A 21,993-nucleotide genomic window follows, 5' to 3' on the forward strand; every position below is an offset into this window, starting at 1 on the left:
AGATTCCTGTTCTAAGCACCTTTTCTGTACACATGTAAACTCCTCACAAAGGGCCTTTGCTGCAGCATTTGCCTTGATGTCAAGGAGGGTGTGGTACTGAGGGTGTGGTACTGCGCTAAGTGTGCAGGTGTCTACATTGTATGTGAGGGGAGTGACTGCCTTATGTGACACGCGTGAGCCGTGACTTCAGCATGACCCCAGAGGGATGTAGACATGTATGAACATGTACAGGACTGTGCAAAAGTATTCAGTACAAAAAAAAAAATCAGGCAAAAATGCTTTAAGAAATTGTGAAGAAAAATAATCATCTCAACATTGCACTTTCATACGGCCGCACAAATGGAGGAGATTTTAAAAAGTTTAATATAATATTCATGTAAAAAAATATCTTGGGGGCATAAGACTTGCACAGCACTGTATGAACATGTAGAAGAACAAGTCTGTCATGATGTTGTGCGCCTTTTGTCTGACAAAGTCTGTCCTTGACAAAACGGCACTCTGATTGATTGTGTTCTGATAGGGCTTGTCAGTTTACAAGATGTATGTTTTAGTCAAGATTATTGATATACACTCAAGATATATGTACTCATCTCAATTCTACTTATGATTTGTATGCTGCCTGTGGGTAACAGGATACAGGTAACAGGATCATTAAATTCATGAGAATCTATACACATAACACTCACACTTGTGCATAGACACACAAAAATAGGAACGTGTGTATCCAATCACTGCTACTCTGCCGCCGTCTTCCCCTCGGGGGAGAAGGAAACTGAGTGTTTTTATTACATGTCACGACTGAAGAGGCTCTTTCATTCCTTTGCAGGCCAAAGAGCAGGATTATATCAGCGGTTTGTAGTTTTACTGTGTTGTTCATCCCTGTGTCTGAGGACTAGTATGTGGCAGGCCCACAAACTCATTAGAGTTTGCCTCTGGCTCATTACTCGTGTGTCTTATTTCGCTTATTTGTATGTTATTTAGCTGTTTCTTTCATCGCTGCGATATTGACCGGAGCATCGTCTTAAGCATGTCACGTTCGGTTGACACTGTCACTCGGTATATTTAACACATATAAATACTTTGTATGCTTGCTATCAGCCAGGAATACTATAATAATAGTCAATATATTGACTATTATGCACATTACAGTGATAAGTATTTCCGGAAAAAAATTGGCCAGGGTAGAACTGGTGAAGTTATAAACGTGACTTTTAATAACCAGAAAAGATTGTTAACACTTAGCTATTGCTCTCTTAACCCTACACTCAGATTTTACGGCTTCTCGCTTTTTTTCATTGACCGGTAACAGGTCGCCTTCAAGGAGATCGCTCCCGTTTCCAGATTTCTGTTAGAAACTTAGAAAGACATGTTAGGCTACATACATTATACATAGGGAACAAATATGTCAGGCCAACCAGTGACAGACAGCCTGCTGAGCCCCGGGGGCCTCAGCACCTACTATGATGGAGTCAGGTGGCTGAGCGGTGAGGGAATCAGGCTAGTAATCCAAAGGTTGCCAGTTCGATTCCCGGTCATGCAAACTGACGTTGTGTCCTTGGGCAAGGCACTTCACCCTACTTGCCTCTGGGGAATGTCCCTGTACTTACTTTAAGTCGCTCTGGATAAGAGCTTCTGCTAAATGATTAAATGTAAATGATGGTATGCCCAAGATAGCTGCTTTTTGGGAAACAGGATAGGTGATCATTTGACACCTCTGCTAAGCCAGGCCACCCAGCAGAGATAGAATAATAGTCAACAGTAAGAGGACCACTATAACTGAGAAAACAGACCACAAGTGTTCCTTCAGGTAGTCCCTTATCAAAACAGGATGTGGGCTGTTTGTTATAAGTCACACATGTGTCTCGCACAATCCATTCTACCTCCCATCCAGCCAGAGGAGAGAAATATCCACAGGTTCAGCTGAAGCATTATGCATTGTGTGTGTCCTGATATCATGTACAGGGTTGGATACAAATTAGTATATGGTGTGATTTTATATTTAGTGTAGTGGGACTTTAGTGTAGTATGTGAGTATATTTAGTGTAGTGTGTGACTATATATAGTGTAGTATGTGACACACTTGATAAATCTGAGTCCACAGACTGTGTTAAGACGTGAGACTGGCAGTGAGCTTGACCAGCTTTCAAGAAAAGGCTGATTGTTAATTGTTCAGCCAATTGCTGGGATTTCCTTCAAAATATGAGGTTTGGGCTTTTTTCTTCTTTTTTTTTTATCACCCCTGGCTTAAAGGAGGGTTTAAGACCTGACACAGTGGTGCTCCTTCAGGGCTGAGTGTGTCCACTCCCCAGCTCCAGGGTCCACTGTCCCAGTGCTCTGGAGAACCACATTATAACTTGATTAAACAGCAGTGTTATCTTTCCGTCTCCTGGGAGACCAGAAGTCAAATCTAATCTCATGTCCAATGGCTGCGTCTGTCCTGTATGAAGACATTTATTTTTCTTGGTCCCAGTTTGTTTAAACAGTGGTGTGCTGTCCCAAAGTGTGTGTGTGCGTGTGTGTGTGTTCATATGTGCATGTGTCTTTTCACAAAACAGTTTAGAATTCTTCCATTTGGTGGTAAAACGTGAGACACAGAATGACTTGAGCAGGAGTGAAGCGTAATGAAAAGCTTATATTTAACGGTGAGGTGATATAACTTGGTAGCAAGGAAGTGAAAAATAAAACAAGCAAGAAAAATAAAAACAAGAAACCAATAATAATAATCTATAGAGCTTCAGTCCTCGCATGCTGCTAGTCTTATGCAGGTGTCCCAATGGGATCAACCAGGCAGGAAATAATGAGAAATTTAACATGAAAAAATAATCTTTGTGCACATTTTTTGTGCACACTGCAACCATTTAGGTTACGCATGGAACCTCCCAGTAGCCAAAGAGCAGAGTCTTTAGCCACAGGAGGAGGCGTTGGGAGGGAGGGGGTGGAGGAGGTGTGGGGAGGGAGGGGGGTGGAGGAGGCGTGGGGAGGGAGGGGGGTGGAGGAGGTGTGGGGAGGGAGGGGGTGGAGGAGGTGTGGGGAGGGAGGGGGGTGGAGGAGGCATGGGGAGGAAGGGGGGTGGAGGAGGCATGGGGAGGGAGGGGGGTGGAGGAGGTGTGGGGAGGGAGGGGGTGGAGGAGGCATGGGGAGGGAAGGGGGTGGAGGAGGCGTGGGGAGGGGGGCGGGGCATGAGGGGGGCGGGGGGAGGTGGGTGGGCATGGAGTCGGGGTGAGCTGCAGGCTGCCCTGGAGCGGTGCATTCCTCCAGCCTGTGAGAAGCCAGCACTCCTGATGAAAAGTGAAAGTGCAGTGAAGTGTGTTTTCATAAGAGCAACGTTCTGCCTGTCCTTCCCCTCTGTCCCTTTCTTCCTCTCTCTCCCTCCTCTCTTCCTCTCTCTCCCTCCTCTCTTCCTCTCTCTCCCTCCTCTCTTCCTCTCTCTCCCTCCTCTCTCTCACTTTCCCTCTCAGTTCTGACCTCCACCTCTAGCTTAGGTTCATCACCCTTCTCAGCCAGTCAACGTGACCTTTGACCTGTCGCAGAGGATTAAAGTCAGCAGACCTGTTCACTGACCTGACTTCACTCACTGATTGGCCGGTGGCCACCTGGAGCTAGTTCCATCAGGAGAGGAAAGCCCCAGTAACTCCTTTTGTAGAATTCATATTAAACCTCCATCAACCTGCCAACAACTCACACACATTCTGTCCCTGTGTGGAGAAAGAATCACATGATGCCACTATCAGTTGTAGCCTCTATTGGCACTTGGCAACAATCCCAAAACAATAGAGGCCACAGTCACTTGTGTTCTCCATGCCTGGAGGTGGGCTAGCTGTCAGAACACCTCACCTGGACTGGTTAGTGATTGGACCCTGTCTGCAGCCACTTACAGCTTCTTGAAATGTGCAATTAAATGTTTCTGTGGTGATGTGAGGCCCACAGGTGGGTTTCAAAGAAAATTCCCTTTGATCTTCTGCTACTCAGGTATATCCTGTGTACGTTTTGTTGACACCTTGGGGGGGGGGGGGGATAGAATATCTGCTGTCACTTGTTCACCAGTACCTCAGCCTGTTTGAAGAACGTTTACATGTTGGTGGAATATTCTAGAATGACTGTCAGGTGACACAGCCAATGTCTACAAAACACAAATCCTTCTTTCGCCACGGTTGGGTGTAAGACACAAAGACTGAACAGCCCGTCATGGTTCTGCTTGTAGAGAAGACCTCACTCTGGGAGGCGAAGGATCACCTGGAGATCTCTATCCCATTAAAGAGTGAGTTCCAAATATGTCCAACGGTCCCCACAGTTATTTTTCTGAAACTGTACCTGGCTAGCTTAGTTAGCCGCCCGGCTAAGTTACCTAGCATTATACTCGTAGCAAGTTTGATTTCAACCTGACAGTATACCTAGTCACATAGTCATGAGAGAAGTCATAATGAGGTGATCCTCTATTTTAAAAATCCTCCTTTCAGCAGCTTAAACTCTCCTCATCCTGAAGAGGTTCATCCTTATTCAGGGATCACCTCACACTCAACATAATCAAATAATCACACTTAAGAACATTTTGTCACCTATCCAACCAGAAAGTCATCTTTTAATTTTCTGTCAGTGTCGATTTCACCCTCGGCAGATCCCACCTTCTGCCCATTGATCATTTGGCACGCCACACATGTGTCAGAAGGCATGGAGGAGCCGGGGTGAGGACGATTAAACATGTGTTTGAGCGGAGGATATCAAAGTCTATTTGCGTCATGGTTAGAGAACAAGCCTGCGGTGAGGCTAAGTTCCATCGGGATGTTTCAAAGCGGACTGTCTTGGCTCGTAGCCCAGGAACTGGCCTGGAGCCCTTTCATCTCTCTGTGTCTCACATCCCCTCTCTGTCTCTCCCTGCACTGCATGTTAATGATCACACACACCTCTCCCTATATCTACCTTTTCTCTTCATCCACATCTCATCCCTTTTCTCCAGGTCTCCTTATTCACATTTACATTTACATTTAGTCATTTAGCAGACGCTCTTATCCAGAGCGACTTACAGTAAGTACAGGGACATTCCCCCGAGGCAAGTAGGGTGAAGTGCCTTGCCCAAGGACACAACGTAATTTGCCTGGCGGGGAATCGAACCGGCAACCTTCAGATTACTAGCCCGATTCCCTAACCACTCAGCCATCTGACTCCCAGCCATGACACTGTCTCCTCCTGTGGGGGGGGGGGTTCTCTGTTTGTCAGACAGAGAGAAGATGCAGTTGTTCTCTCCAGTTATGATCCATGCCTGAGTCATGCCGTGTCCACGTCTTCATGAACTGAGGCCCTTTCAGGTTGTCCTGCCATGCTAGCTGTAGAGCTGTAGAGGGCTGAGGGGAGGGAGAGGGGAGAGAGAATACGGAGACTGACAGAGAGATATAGCAAGAGAGAGAGAGAGAGATACATAGATGGGGTGAGAGGGAGAGAGATTCAGAGACAGAGAGGGAGAGAGAGATGCAGAGAGAGTTGCAAAGACACACAGAGAGAGAGAGGGAGAGAGAGAGAGAGAGAGAGAGAGAGAGAGAGAGAGAGAGAGAGAGAGAGAGAGAGAGAGAGAGAGAGAAAGAGAGAGAGAGAGAGAGGTGGAGGGGGTATTAAAGAAGTAAAGCCCTCTGGATCTGTGCTGTCAAGGAGCATGGAGCCTTCCTGAGAGCGTGTCTGACCTGTCACATGACCTCTGGAACAGCTTTTTTTTTTATCCACCATTCCTGCGTGCTCTACCTTCATGGGGCTAGGGCGAGGAGAGCAGGGCCAGGGTCAACATGTTGTTGGTCTCCTGTTACAGAACGTTCAATAAAATACAGAAAGCCCAGAATTTTGTGGCTTGTAAATACAGCCTGTAAAGAATGAAGTAGCAATGAAACTTAAACATAGATTTGATAGAGGGAAGGCTTAAGTGAGCTGACTAACAGGAAGAGCTGCAGAAGAGGATAGGTGCAGGAATGCAAGTGGTGAACCGTCTAAACCTGATTCCACTTTAGATCCCCGTTCATCTTAAATGTTTAACAGACCTTTACAGAGGTGAGATAAGTGAGTAAGTACACCGTTTACTGGGTGTTACAAATTGTTCTTCTGTGACGATGGAACAGCAGTTAATCATGTTTAATGTAGTTGCATGCATCTGTCTGGAGTAGCCTATGTACGTTTACACAGGTAGCGCTGTTACAGAAGCATAATCATCAGCTCCAGATCTGCCCTACCCAGCCAGGGGGGCTGCAGGGCTGAGAGCTGGTATCTGCCTGGAGGTGACGGATCTCAGCCACAACCGACCCTGTGTTTCCCTTCCTACCCTCCATCAGCCGTCTCCTCTTTCCAAGCAAGCTTCCACAAACACAGACCTCAGAGGGGTTGCTGTATTTTCCTTCGATCTAAACACCTCGCACACGCTAAACCATTTAAAAAGTGTTTTTACTTTAGGAATGCCAGTCGCCTCCAGTGAGCAGTGAATGAGGAGCAGCAACAGCATCTAGAGTCCAGCATCTCATCTCCATGTGACCTACTGAGAGAGAGGTAAGCTGGTGGATATATTTGGCATGACCTCATCAGCAAGCGGGAGGTCAGATGGTGTGAAGGGTGGAGGCAGGAAGGAGGAGGGAGGAGGAAGGAGACTAGAAACAGGTGAGAGGAGGAAGGTGGTGGGATGGTGGGTGCAGCAGGGTGGAGGGAGGAGGGAGGAGGAAGGAGACTAGAAACAGGTGAGAGGAGGAAGGTGGTGGGATGGTGGAAGCAGCAGGGTGGAGGGAGGAGGCATCACAGATGGGCCTCTCTGAATCATGGCATGGAGATTCAATGAATGGATAAATTTACACATGTCACATTCCCATCATCATCGTCATGAATTTATAGCCATCTGCTTTGCTATTTACGATTTTTCATGTCCTCTGATCAGTGACTCCCTTGAGTAAGATAACACAGGACTCCACAGAGAACACCTTCAAGTGAGTGACAGATCTCAGCGAGGGGAGGATCCAGGGATTACCATGGATTAGCGAGGACAGTGGCACCTTCCCTCCACAAGGCCTGAGCTGTTCTGTAAACACCTCCAGTAAACAGCAGGCCCCAGTGCGCGCTGATGCCAGCTCCAGCCCATGCCAGCTGTGCTGCAGCTGGCACTGGACGTGTAGATGAGCCTCTTCTGGGGAAGTGGGTGTGTTGTCCAGGTGGGAAGGAAACAGCCGTCCTGTAACTCACAGACAACTCACCTGGATCCAGTTGAAGGTTTGGCGAATCTACCAAACATGTTGCACAAAACATTACTGTGCTATGTAAGATCTTAAAGACTAGATTAGAATTGTATTTTTCTGAAACATGGATAATTTTTATGTGCTTCAATCACGTCAGTCTGGTCCAATAAGAACGTATTTTCCGTGGCACAGATGTGGGGAAAACTAGGCCGGTTGGGTTGGCCTCGTCTTGTTACTGTCAAGCGGCCTTACTGTGATCCCTGACAGACACAGAATCACCCAGCGGTCAGTGGGTCAGAGGTCACCAGGTGAAGGCCCAGAGTCTTCTCTGAAGGGACGACACCCCTCTCATTGAGGGAGGATGGAGATGGTTACTTCTGCATGCCCTGTCACACACGGGCCGAACCACTGACCTGAGGAGGGCGGGGGGGTCAGGACAGCTGACACGTCATCCTGCTTAGATCTGGGCCGGCTGTTTGATGTGATTCTGATCCTGAGTGACAGCGGGGAGCAATGGTTGACCCCTCCTCAGTCTCTCAGGGGCCTCTGCGTTCCCCCACAGCAGGTTCAGGACAGGTCAGCTCTCGTAGACCAGGAGGCGTGTCAGGTTGGTTTAATCTGCTCCAGGAGAAGACTGCTGGCCTAATCCCCTCTGCAGGGCAGGGGAGGGCAGGGGAGGGCAGGGGAGGGCAGGGGAGGGCAGGGGAGGGCAGGGGAGGGCAGGGGAGGGCAGGGGAGGGGAGGGGAGGGGAACCAGGACCCAGGGAGAAAGACCCATCAATCAGACTGAAGCCCAACCGAGGAGAAGGCTGAGGAGGTTGGCTGTCCATCCCCTCCGCAACTGCATCAAGAAGGGCTTCCAGCTGGACAGGTCTGGTCTGGGGACAGTACAGGTGAGGGGACAGTACCGTACAGACAGGTGAGGGGACAGTACCGTACAGACAGGTGAGGGGACAGTACCGTACAGACAGGTGAGGGGACAGTACCGTACAGACAGGTGAGGGGACAGTACCGTACAGACAGGTGAGGGGACAGTACCGTACAGACAGGTGAGGGGACAGTACCGTACAGACAGGTGAGGGGACAGTACCGTACAGACAGGTGAGGGGACAGTACCGTACAGACAGGTGAGGGGACAGTACCGTACAGACAGGTGAGGGGACAGTACTGTACAGACAGGTGAGGGGACAGTACCGTACAGACAGGTGAGGGGACAGTACTGTACAGACAGGTGAGGGCTCACATCAGTAAGTTGTCAGGAGAGCAGGATGGTGGGCACCATGCCCCAGAAACCAAACACGTCCTCTTCTTCCGAGCTACCTCAAGCTCTGTGTGTGTGTGTGTGTGTGTGTGTGTATGTGTGTGTGTGTGTGTGACTGCCTGTGTGTGTCCGTGCCACGCATGGGTACTGTAAGTGCAGGGGAAGCTGTCATCCACAACATCACAAGATTCCATCCATACCCTCACAGGATGTTTAGTTTCATTTACACTTGCCCATTTCCTTAAGGAAATCAGTTCACATTCTGACTAAATATCCTTCCATGTCTGAAGTGATGAGCAGTCTCCATGGGGAACGCATGATTTCTACCATAAATGAGTCCTACTTACATAAGTTCCCTGCTTAAATAAACTCTGGGTCTGGATAGACGCTGCCATTTACTGAGTGGCTTCCTGTATGTTTGTACGAGCATCGGAGCCAAAAACCTTGAGCCACAAAACCAATCCCCACTTCTCCCCGGACTCTGCACAGGCCATGTGCACAGTTCACATCGATTTATACTTTAAACCCATAAGCCTTGATACCAAACCAAGTCAGTCTTGGTTTACATGAAGGAACTGTTTCATAATGAAATCAGTTTCTCTGAAACTAGTCTCAAATGAGTCCACCTGTAGATAGATAGGATCTGCAGTTCATATTTTTGATAGGCCGCATTCTCACGACGACAAATTCGCACAACTTGTATACATTCTAGAAATGTAGAGAAATGTCTAGAAAATGTATTTGCAAAAACGTGTTTGTGCTTCAGTCTTCCGCAGGGCTGTGCTGTACGATGCAGTCCAAGTTTTAACTGCAGCATTGCCTTGGTGTGAGCGGGGGCTGTTTGTGGAGAAGTGATGGGAGAGCAACAGAACTGTCTTTGTACCACAGTCTCTAAGAGCTGGGGTCTACGCTGACTTCAGCCTCCATCTGCCAAACCAGCAGCCTGGGCATGAGTAAACAGGATCTCCACCTGTTACATGCACATCCTGTTTACTAAGGGCAATATTTGATGAGAAAGTGGATATTGCAGGTATCACATCCAGTGGGCCGAGTCCTCGGTCTAAGACACCACACGAGGGAAGAGGGACTGTATTGTGTTGATAGGAAGACGGTGTGCATTGACGTAATGGAGTGTGTTACTTTCTCTGTTTAGTTACTGACCCCAAGGTCTGGAGCATTTGGAGGTGTTTCCACCTGATGATGTAGGGAGTGAGGGCGGGGTGATGCAGGGAGTGAGGGCGGGGTGATGTAGGGGGTGAGGGCGGGGTGATGTAGGGAGTGAGGGCGGGGTGATGCAGGGGGTGAGGGCGGGGTGATGCAGGTGAGATCATCTTCAGGTGTGCTCCAGGTGTAAGTTCTTCCAACAGAAGGATTCACGTTTCTTGGAGAGATGAAGACATGGAGCCGTGATTCCGTGTTTCGACATGGAACAGTTCACATCATGTGAACATGTGATAACAGTTCACAGATCTGCTGCTATTCATCCACTGGGGCTGTGGAATCCCTCTGGTGAGAAATGACCCCTGAAGCCCAGCTAGAGCCTGCATTAACATGATCGCTTCCACAACTGAATATCGGATTTGAGTCACATATCTAATCATTAACGACTCAAACCGTCATTGTTTTTTCTTCACTATTAATATTTAAAGAAAACAAGGTAAAAGAAAAGCAACTTGGACAAGTAATCACAAATTACAAATTTGTATCCCCAAATTCATTTCCCACATGTTTATTTTCGGTGCTGTCTGTGAGGGTACAAGCAGCCCCTGCGTCCCCTGTCCCAGAGTGTAGCACCTCCTGCAGGGGCACAGAGGTGGGGGGGGGGGGGGGGGTGTCCCAGAGTGTAGCACCTCCTGCAGGGGCACAGAGGTGGGGGGGGGGGGGGGGTGTCCCAGAGTGTAGCACCTCCTGCAGGGGCACAGAGGTGGGGGGGGGGGGGTCCCAGAGTGTAGCACCTCCTGCAGGGCACAGAGGTGGGGGGGGGGGGGGGGTGTCCCAGAGTGTAGCACCTCCTGCAGGGCACAGAGGTGGGGGGGGGGGGTGTCCCAGAGTGTAGCACCTCCTGCAGGGCACAGAGGTGGGGGGGGGGTGTCCCAGAGTGTAGCACCTCCTGCAGGGGCACAGAGGTGGGGGGGGGGGGTCCCAGAGTGTAGCACCTCCTGCAGGGCACAGAGGTGGGGGGGGGGGGGGGGTGTCCCAGAGTGTAGCACCTCCTGCAGGGGCACAGAGGTGGGGGGGGGAACATTTCTCCCGTTTCCAACCTCCAAAGTGTACCCCTTTAAAGAGCACCCATATTGGTCCCCTGCCCTGGTATATGTCCCCGCTGAAGAGAGCCTCTGTCAGGCCCAGACAACCATGACTCTGCCTTCAACATGCAGCTTCATAATAGCATCTGTGTCTGGGATTTTCCATTTGGAAACTGGTGAGCTTTTAACCTTACATCCCGAGCTTTGCAATCATCATAATCCCTAACGATACAGTGGTCTTCTGTGGCTGCACAGCACAGCGATTTCAAACGCTTTCGAATTCTCTGCCAAAGTAAATGGCGGAGGGGGGAGAAGGTCCAGTATAATCATGGGCAACCACTTCCAGTAACGTGCTTACACCTGAGGCTCATACCCAGTGTGTGCGTGTACGCACAGCACGGTACAAACTCACACACTGGGCATGTACCGCCTCAACACCACCTCAAGAGAACTATTTCTGTGGATTAGATCTGCAGCTTTTGCACAGCTACTGGTTTGCAGTGTTTGACCCTGTCTGGCATTCACATTCACAGGTTATCCCTGCATACCGGACTCCAGACCCTGTTTGACCTCTGGTAAGTCAGCTTAGCAACACTGTAATCTTCTGACAGCTGTTCTACACGGCCAGGTGAAGGGTTGTCGCTCCAGTGGCCTGGCTGTTAGCGGTGTGACCTCTCCACCACAGAAGGTGTCTCTTTGAGGTTGAAGCTCATTCTGAGGATTCCCCTCCACTCCCTGGTACAGCGTAAGAAGCATGCCTTGTAAAATCCTTTATTGGCAACAACAGGTGTTCCACACTGGCAGCAGTACATCAAATCCTACTGTCGTTATCACGTTAATGACTTTTTACTGTTCCTCACAGGAGCTGTGTCCCAAGATCAGCCCTCTGTGTTTGTGGACGGCGGGGACGCGGGGATTACGGCAACGTTACGGCCTGGTTTGTCCGGGCGCGGGGGCTGCCACTGGGGGTAAGGGATGACTGGGAGCTGTGTTTGCAGCTGGATGGGTGACAGTTTGGGTCAGAGGTTTACTCCCCGGCCTGCCTGGAGGGAGGGCCCTCCTCTCTCCGGCAGCTCAAAGGGAGGGTTTGAGGTGGAGACTCGGAAGCAGCGAGGCAGCTGGCAGGCCCTTCCCTCCACATCCTGAGCGGCAGCAGAGCTGCTGTGTGGAGGCAGGAGCAGGGGAACAAGAAGGACACTGTGACCGTGCAGACCAGGGGGGCTCAGGTTACCCCGTCAGGAGGTGTGTTACCACAGAGTCTCTCACTGTGGGCCCGGGGGAAGGGGCAGGGGGGCAGGGGTGTGGTGTGGAGGGTGGGGAAGGGAGAGGAGGGGCGGGGCGGGGTGTGGGGGGAGGAGATGGGGTGGAGCAGGGAGGGGATGGGGGGAGGGGTGCTGGAGGTGTGGAGGAGGAGGGTGTGAAGTCTGGGAGCAAAGACACAGATGAGTGAGTGAGTCTGGTGAGGACGAGGATGCGTCACCCAAGCTGATGAGGAGTTCCACACTTTTGTTTGCTCTGAACTTTTCTGTTTGTTGAACCAATTATTTTTGCTTGTTTTTTCGAGTCGAAAAAACACAACATACGGCATCTCTCAGGCACACTATATGGCTGTGTTTCCCCTCTCAGGGAAGTGATTCAGCGCTGAGTTACCATTTGTGGCCCCCGACAGTACACGGTTCCACATGTGAACGTTTAGAGGTTTGGGTTAGCACCTTCAAGATGATAATGTTCCCTTCACCTACAGGACCCAGGCTAGATGGTGGTTATTAGAGATAATCAAGTCAACCTGAAAGGCACCACTTCACTTTTTTGGTGTGCTTAAAATTGCTTTTTGTTTCCCCCCCCCACACACACACACAGAAACCCAGCCTTCAGACTAACCTACTGTGCATGAAACCAGAGATGGGAAGTACAAATACTTTACTGTACTTCAGTAGATTTTTCTGGTATCAGTACTTTAGCTTTTCTACTTTTTACTTCCAGTCCCACATTTTATTACACAAATATCTGTACTTTCTACTTATTACATCATTCAGGCTCGTTACTTTAGTTTAAATCTGTATTTGGTGGCATGATAAATATCATTTATTGTCATTGTGCGCCTTTTTTCATTTCCTGGCTACTAAGCCCAACAAACGTAAGCTAGTCTAGGAAGATTCCTTGGAGCAAGGCAGAAGTTTTTTTTTTTTCCGTTTTTTTAGGTTTTGAAAGGTTGAAAAAATATTTTTGAAAAAAAGGTTTAATCGTTGATGAAGACTTCTATACTAAACTCTACTGTAATCTATTGTAGTCTGCTCTGCTTTACTCTGTTTTAGGCTTCTCTGTTCTCTCCTTTCACTGTGGGTGTAAAAAATAAGGTTAAACTAATATTTTCAAAAAAAAAACTTTCAAAAGGTTGAAAAAACATTTCCCCCCGAATGTTTAAATAAGTTTCTTTTTTTATGTTTCTTTCCCCCCAAGTACACAGTGTCAAAAAACTAAAGATCCACCACAGGTCCAACTGAGACACCACGGGTCCAACTGGGACACCACCGGTCCAACTGAGACACCACGGGTCCAACTGGGACACCACCGGCCAAACTGAGACACCACAGGTCCAACTGAGACACCACGGGTCTAACTGAGACACCACGGGTCCAACTGGGACACCACAGGTCTAACTGAGACACCACAGGTCCAAGTGACAGTTGTTGGCCTCATGGTAATGTCAACACACACACAGACACACACAGACACACACAGACACAGACACACACAGACACACACAGACACACACACAGACATGCACGACTGCACACACGCACGCTTGATTCATACTGAGAATTTAATGAATTAGAGGAAATACAGCAATCCCATCTCATGTCGCAATGGCTTTTCCCAACGTTGAACGGGATTTCTCAGTAATATCCCCATCTGCTTTCCTGCTAAGGCACCAATTGGATTAGAAGAGCGCTTGGTATCACTGGGACAGTCAGTTGTGAAGCGTCTGTGTTAAGCTGGGTTTAGGAGGAAGCAGGAGGACTTCTCCTGGTCTGTAGAGGCAGGTCTCTGTCAGGCAGGAGACGCTCTCAGGAAACGACAAGGATTCATGCCGCAGCAGCGACACTTCAAACATGGAGATCATTCTGAAACGCCCGCCAAAGATTCCTTGGAGGAACAACAACCTCAGTCTCGTACACATAGAGCCTCCGCTTTCGGAACAGGGAGAGACGCTGATTGGAGTCTACCTGCTGATTCTGGGTAGGTGCTGGACATCGACTCAAATAGAAATGTGTTTTTGTAACCTTTTTTTGTGTTCATGGTCACAAATTGCTTTTCAGCTGCCTGTGGATGTCGACATCCTAAATGCAATCTAAAACAACTAACTTGTAATTCAAGACATTACCGAGTAGAACATGAAAGTATCTCTGTGTAAGACCCTTATGAGCACAAACGCTTGGGCCCAAAAATCCAGTCTGTACTAGAGTGGTGTTCTACATGTACTCTACTGTCTGGTGTTCTACATGTACTCTACTGTCTCAGTGACTAGATGTACTCTACTGTCTCAGTGACTAGATGTACTCTACTGTCTCAGTGACTAGATGTACTCTACTGTCTCAGTGACTAAATGTACTCTACTGTCTCAGTGACTAGATGTACTCTACTGTCTCAGTGACTAGATGTACTCTACTGTCTCAGTGACTACATGTACTCTACTGTCTCAGTGACTAGATGTACTCTACTGTCTCAGTGACTAGATGTACTCTACTGTCTCAGTGACTACATGTACTCTACTGTCTCAGTGACTACATGTACTCTACTGTCTCAGTGACGAGGCCTGTGTCTTTCAGCCTCCCAAAAACATTTATAAACTGTCACTCTAAATAACACATTTTACAGAAAATCCCCTGTTGGGGTAGTTATAGTAATTTCAACACTGACAAATTGTCAAATTGCAAATACTTTTTTATCATGTATGTCACTGCCCAGAGTCTTCCTGTGAGGACGAGTAAAACGTATGCTGTGTGTTCCTGTCCAGGCTGGTTGTCGTGGTTGGGGAACAGCATGGTGATCTTTGTGCTGTACAGACAGAGGACGTCCCTCCTGCCCACAGACTTCCTCACGCTGAACCTGGCCGTCTCCGACGCCAGCATCTCCGTGTTCGGCTACTCCAGAGGCGTCCTGGAGATCTTCAACGTCTTCAGGGATGATGGATTCCTCATCACTTGGATCTGGACGTGCCAGGTGTGTTCACGTTCCACGGGGGCGGAGCTTCGTCTTCAAATGTGGGCGGGACAGCTTCTTTTAATATCCGAGGATAAATGTAATTTTCTTAAGAAAGATTGAGGGGGACAGATTTGTCGTTTTCTAAAGTGTGTGGGACAATCCAATGCAGAAGGCAGCAAATACTTTAATTAGATTTTTTACAAAATCTTGAACCTGGTAATGGCAGTTGAACTGGAGTTGAACAGCAAAACACAAATGCTAATTAGAAATGTGTAATGAAAGCCCTTAGTAATTTGATAAGACAGTTGGGGATCTATCTTGGCATAGAGGACTTGTATCATACTGTGTGTATCCATTTGCTAATTTCTCGGCCCAATCCAGATTAATCGGGTGAAGGAATTTTAGCTGGAATGGTATTGAGAGACTGAGTTGCAGAGCAGGGATTTCGTTGGTCTCCTTGTGGGTTGGAGGTTAATCTGTAATCAGATTATGAGTGTGGGCCCCTTTAAGAGGGAAGGCCACCCCCGCAGCATGGCAACAGGAACTGCTTCACCCGGTTACCAGCATCATTGAGTCGCAGAACACTCCAACAGGAGGGCAACTTCTATATCATGACAGTAAAAAATATATATACAGTATATATTCAAATATTTGTTTTTATACATTTAATCATCTCCATAGGCTTTTGCCTGCGATGAAATAGTTGTCATGCCTTTGCTTGGAATTTTCCCAGTTTGTTTTTCTTGCCCAAGGCAAGTCTGTGGTGGAAGTCTTGATATCAACACTCGATGTGTTGAGTCTCTGTGGAGCGATAGAAAAACAGTGGAGGAACAATAACAGCTTCAGTTGGACGCTCGCCGTCTCTGATGCTGTCAGAGATAGATGGAGGCCTGCCAGGGAGTATAATTAGGTTTGTGAGCACACCTTTTGCTCAGAAACTACTCATATGATCTCATCTCCCAGACATTCACACCTTCTCAGGTTTTTGGGGGACGGAGAGGAAACGTGAGAGTAGAACTCTGTGTCTGTCTCTCAGCCTAGAGAGGAGGGCCAGGTACTGAAGGGTCTCAGCCTGGAGAGGAGGGCCAGGTACTGAAGGGTCTGAGTCTGGAGAGGAGGGCCAGGTACTGAAGGGTCTGAGTCTGGAGAGGAGGGCCAGGTACTGAAGGGTCTGAGTCTGGAGAGGAGGGCCAGGTACTTAAGGGTCTGAGTCTGGAGAGGAGGGCCAGGTACTGAAGGGTCTGAGTCTGGAGAGGAGGGCCAGGTACTGAAGGGTCTGAGTCTGGAGAGGAGGTCCAGGTACTGAAGGGTCTGAGTCTGGAGAGGAGGGCCAGGTACTGAAGGGTCTGAGTCTGGAGAGGAGGGCCAGGTACTGAAGGGTCTGAGTCTGGAGAGGAGGGCCAGGTACTGAAGGGTCTGAGTCTGGAGAGGAGGGCCAGGTACTGAAGGGTCTCAGCCTGGAGAGGAGGGCCAGGTACTGACGGGTCTCAGTCTGGAGGTCCAGGTACTGAAGGGTTAGAGAGGGAAAGAGGGAGCGCTAAAACTTGGAATAGAAAGACTGAATTGACAAAGACATTGTAAGATACAGGCGGGAAGAGAGAGAAAGTGTATGAGAGAGAGAGAGAGAGAGAGAGAGAGAGAGAGAGAGAGAGAGAGAGAGAGAGAGAGAGAGAGAGAGGACAGAGAGTGTGTGTGAAACAGAGTATGTGTGAGAGAGAGTGTGTGTGAGACAGAGAGTGTGTGTGAGAGAGAGTGTGTGTGAGACAGAGAGTGTGTGTGAGAGAGTGTGTGTGTGGGAGAGAGTGTGTGAGAGACAGAGAGAGAGGGTAAGCGAGCCAGACAGGCATGTGAGACGCATTAGCAGATTACTGAATCAGCGTGACAAGACATGAACAGGTACACCTGGGCTGGGGCTGGGGCTGAGGCCAGGGCTGGGGCTGGGGCTGAGGCCAGGGCTGGGGCTGGGGCTGAGGCCAGGGCTGGGGCTGGGGCTGGGGCTGAGGCTGGGGCTGAGGCTAGGGCTGGGGCTGTGGCTGAGGCTAGGGCTGGGGCTGGGGCTGGGGTTGGGGCTAGGCTGAGGCTGGGGCTGAGGCTAGGGCTGGGGCTGAGGCTGGGGCTGAGGCTGGGGCTGAGGCTGGGGCTGAGGCTGGGGCTAGGCTGGGGCTCTCCCCGTATTCCTCAATAGACTATAGTTTAATAGCTTTCCTTAATTCCTTCTCAAACGTCAGTTTTTATCTGTTTTTCCATCCAGAGAGAAAAGGACATGATCTCGTGGGGAATGCCAGCTGTAGCTTTACCTGTCAGACACGTGCCGTTTCATAACAGCTGTGTGGGTCAGGGTGAGATGTGAAGAGGCAGCTGTCCGCGGCCGTCTGGGGAGGGACACACCGTGTGATTGACAGTAATAAGGTTAGGCCTCAAAGGAGATCAGGACGGTAATCGGTGACAGCCCACAGCTGAGCTGTGTCACTGGGGAGTGTCACAGCGGGGGGTCCACAGTGTCACAGCGGGAGGCAGATGGATGAGCAGGAAGGGACAGAAGCGAGAGAGGAAGTAGGATCAGAGTTGTGTCTCCTCCTGCACCAGGACAGCTCTCCCTCGCACGTTTCAGCTGGTGGAGAACCACGTTGGACGTTTGATCAGTCAGCAGGAGTGTTCTGGAAGGCATCAGGCAGGATTTGATGATGAGTACCAACAAAGATGAACAGTCAGTGAGTCTAGGTAAACACACCTCCAATCGAATGAAATTCGATTTGTACAGCCATTTTACCAGCATCCTCACAGAAGCTCAGGAAGACATGGAAAATCTCCCAGGATAACTATAACTATAAAAAATTGAAAAAACCTTGTGAGGAGCAATTCAGTCGGGATCTTGGATCTATGTTCAACATCTATGACACCTGTGTCCATCGTTGAATGACAGACATTCAGAGATGTGATTACATAAATGTGACTTTCTTTTTTATTTGTTTTGTTTCTAAGGTGGACGGCTTCCTCACTCTGCTCTTTGGCCTTGCAAGCATCAACACCTTAACGGTCATCAGTGTCACCCGCTACATCAAGGGATGCCACCCAAACAAAGGTGTGATTACCTTCCAGACAGAGACAGAGACAGAAAGGCGACAGAGAGAGGGAGAGAAAGAGAGAGAGAGAGAGAGAGAGAGAGAGAGAGAGAGAGAGAGGGAGAGAAAGAGAGAGAGAGAGAGAGAGAGAGAGAGAGAGAGAGAGAGAGAGAGAGAGAGAGAGAGAGACAGAGACAGAGAGAGAGAGGAAGAGATGAAAATTGTTGTTTGGTTTCTTCCAAACTAACATTCCAGTAGCACTTATCTGACAAAGGCTGAAAGTGATGTTATTCTATGTTAATGGGTGCTCATTACTGGCACGGGTTTGACTGCACTTTCATTGCCACATCCACAGCATACCTTGAAATTAACTTAATTTGAGGTGAATTTGAGTATTTTGGGTGTAATTGGTCCTGAGGAATGTTTTAATTAAATGGCGACTGCCTTGTTGCCCCTCTGTGTGGGAACTGTACAATACGGTTGAGGTTGTTCATTAAACTGAACTGCCTTGTAATATGGACCTGGGTACATACATTAGTTTAACCTGTCCTCTGCCAACACACTGGGATTGTATTGACTGGATTCAGAAATTTCACAAAGGTATGATTGTTTGGCAGCACAGTCTTCAGGGTTGAAGAAGTCATAGACACTGTTGACTCACTGTAAGCTTAAGCTTAAATAGTTTGTACTATAGTGAAGTGTAACTGATGAATCAATGAAAACAATTAATTTGTACTCCCTTGCTGAATACAAAACCACGTGGATTTTGTCAACAGAGGTTCTTTTCAGTGCTAGTGATTTGCAGTGGCTGCGAGCGTTGAAAGAGAACTCATTGTTCAATAAATGTCACAATCTGACATTCATAACTAGGAAAGAATTCTGGACCTTAACGCACCCCCTCACTTTTCCTGTCCTGTGTTTGCAAAGCAATAACATACAGAAACCCAAACCCTGCTGTTCTGAACATTGTAGAACTGTCTGACACTCTCTCTCTCTCTCTCTCTCTCTCTCTCTCTCCGCTGGCCTCCTGTGTGATCGGGCAGCTCACTGCATCCGTATGAGCACCATCCTCATTTCTGTGATGTCCATCTGGAGCGGAGCACTATTCTGGTCCATGGCTCCTCTGCTGGGCTGGGGCAGCTACACAGGTACACCCCCTCTGTCTCTCCTTCTGCATCACCATCAAGGAGAGGAAACATTACAAACGCTGAATAGTAAAGCAGGGTGTATTAGATGGATTTGTGTTAAAAGGGGGCTGAGAAGGAGATGAAAGTGTTGTACTAAGTAATAATAAATCAAAAGTGTTGTCCTGATGTTCCTCAGACCGAGGCTACGGCACATGTGAGGTGGACTGGTCCAAAGCCCACCACTCCACCATCTCCAAGTCCTACATCATGTCCATCCTCATTTCCTGCTTCCTGGTCCCGTGCTGGTCATGCTGTTTTCCTACGTGTCCATCATCAACACCGTGAAGAGCAGCAACGCCATGTGCGCCGACGGCTACCTCAACTCCCGTCAGCGGAAGCTCGAGAGAGATGTCACCAGGGTGAGAGAGGAGAGGATCCAGGGTTGGATAACAAAATTATGATTTGTGGTTAAAATCCTGGTATTTGGGGGCGCCTAACTCACATGATGAGTGTGTGTTCCATGTTGGCTGAGGCCGTACTGCCGCAGCCTTGGGTTCCTTTGATGCGTGTCTCCCCCCGCCCCCCCTCTCTCCCTGCCTTTCCTGTTATACTTCACTTAAAAACTGTCTAATAAAGCATGAGTTTTCAAAAACGCAAAGAGCTTGTACACATTTTTAAATCCGGACATGTTCTCCCTTCCCTGTGTCCAGGTGTCCATCGCCATCTGCACAGCGTTCGTCCTGGCCTGGTCTCCGTACGCTGTGCTGTCCCTGTGTTCAGCCCTGGGTGTCTACGTCCCCAACACCTCCAGCGTCTTCACCCGCCTGCTCGCCAAGTCTGCCAGCTTCTACAACCCCCCTCATCTACCTGGGCATGAGCGCCAAGTTCCGCAGGGACGTGGTCATGCTGCTACCCTGCGCCCGCGACAGCAGGGACCTGGTGCACCTACAGAACTTCAAAAACCTGGACTCCAAAGCCGAGGCTGATGCTGATGCCAGGCCCCCGGGGACAGCCTCTCCGCTGGGGACCAGCCAGATCAAGACCTCCACGGGGGTGGTGCTCCGGCCCGTGCCTGATGATGACTCTGGGGTGAGCAGCCCCTCTCACACCCTGCCCCTGGCCGGCCAGGAGCCAGGCCACAGCCGCGTGGCTGGGCCAGACTGGGAGAGCCACAGGCTCTGAGGACTGCCTCTCTTTCATCCGACTCTGGTTATACTTGAATGAAACCCTGCTACTTGAATCACAATACAAAAACCCATGTTGTTTTATCATCTGCCAGTTTAATTTATCGGCCCAGTTTCCCAGACATGCATGAAGCCTTAGTCCTCGACTAAAAACATTTTCAGTGGAGATCTTCATAGAATTCTCTTACATTAGGACTTGGCTTAACCCATGTGAGGGAGGCTGGGCCTTCGTGTTCCTACCGTATGTACAACGTGCTTGTGTCAATAAAACAGTTACAATGGTTGCAAGTGGTGCTCACGCACCTGTATATAACGTGACGTTAACCCACTCAAGATTGCTGTTTGTCTGTTGTCTGTCTCACCCTCCTGCTGTCTGTCTCACCCTCCTGCTGTCTGTCTCACCCTCCTGGTGTCTGTCTCACCCTCCTGCTGTCTGTCTCACCCTCCTGCCATCTGTCTCACCCTCCTGCTGTCTTTCTCACCCTCCTGCTCTCTGTCTCACCCTCCTGCCGCCTGTCTCACCCTCCTGCCGACCTCATCCCAGGTGTCTCTCATCCCAGGTGTCTCTGACAGGAGGGGCAGCTCGTGGTTAAAGCTTGTGACTGCAGAGGGGTTCAAATCCAACATTAAAAGTGTCTGCCAAAGGAATATTTTACAGGCTGATTGTATCTCCATGACGCCTGACATACCCCAGCAGAAGGCAGCCAGCCCACTCCAGCACACAGCAGCAATGTACCCCTCACACACCCTCACACACCCTCACACCCCCTCACACCCCCTCACACCCCCTCACACCCCTGTTCACCCCCTTACAACTTCTACTCACCCCCACGCCCCTCTTCACACCCTCACAACCCTGCACACCTCTCACACCAGACACTAAGATGGACCCGTTCGGTGTCAAAGGGCTCCTCTCTCCTGTCTGTTGAATATCACCGTGCCAACGAAACACAGCATGACTGACAGTGAAAGTAAGTTCAACAGTCCAAAGCATCGTTTTTCATTGAGGGATAAAAAGGGGTTCCTTTACTAAACTGTCATAATTCATCCCTGAAGGGCGCTGGATGGCTTGCAGCACTGGTATGGGCTATGGGCTCTTGACAAGCTATTAAAACTAAAGAGCCTGTTGAAAGATAAATGAACAACTCTTAAAAGACACCTGTTTTTCTGGCTAAATCAGTGGGCAATTATTCAGGGCAAGAAAATCTACCTCTAAACGTTTCTGGGACGGATTCTGCATTTGCAACGATCATAATCTGAAGCACAATGAGCTCTTTTACTGAGGCCCTTCAGTCTTCTGTCCATTAAGTCACCATGGCAGCAACACAAACACACGCTCCCTGCAATACCTCAGCCTTGTGTGCCACTACAGACCAGTACAGACCAGTACAGACCAGCACAGACCACTGGGAGGTGCCTTGTGTATACCTTACCGACTGGGGACATGGCATGGCTGTGTGACTGCTCCTTACCTATCCTAGATTTGAGAGTTCCTCACCCCACTGACCCAGAGAGCCACTCAGGGTCTCAAACACCCCACTGACCCAGAGAGCCACTCAGGGTCTCAAACACCCCACTGACCCAGAGAGCCACTCAGGGTCTCAAACACCCCACTGACCCAGAGAGCCACTCAGGGTCTCAAACACCCCACTGACCCAGAGAGCCACTCAGGGTCTCAAACACCCCACTGACCCAGAGAGCCACTCAGGGTCTC

General features: G+C 49.2%; 1 pseudogene; it reads left to right on the forward strand.

Moving 5' to 3' along the window:
* The first annotated feature begins 13,813 nt into the window (after positions 1-13,813).
* LOC136942770 (opsin-5-like) lies at positions 13,814-20,277 on the forward strand (annotated as a pseudogene).
* The last annotated feature ends 1,716 nt before the right edge of the window (positions 20,278-21,993 follow it).

The sequence above is a fragment of the Osmerus mordax genome, chromosome 5 (genome assembly GCF_038355195.1).
Source record: "Osmerus mordax isolate fOsmMor3 chromosome 5, fOsmMor3.pri, whole genome shotgun sequence".
Taxonomy (NCBI): domain Eukaryota; kingdom Metazoa; phylum Chordata; class Actinopteri; order Osmeriformes; family Osmeridae; genus Osmerus; species Osmerus mordax.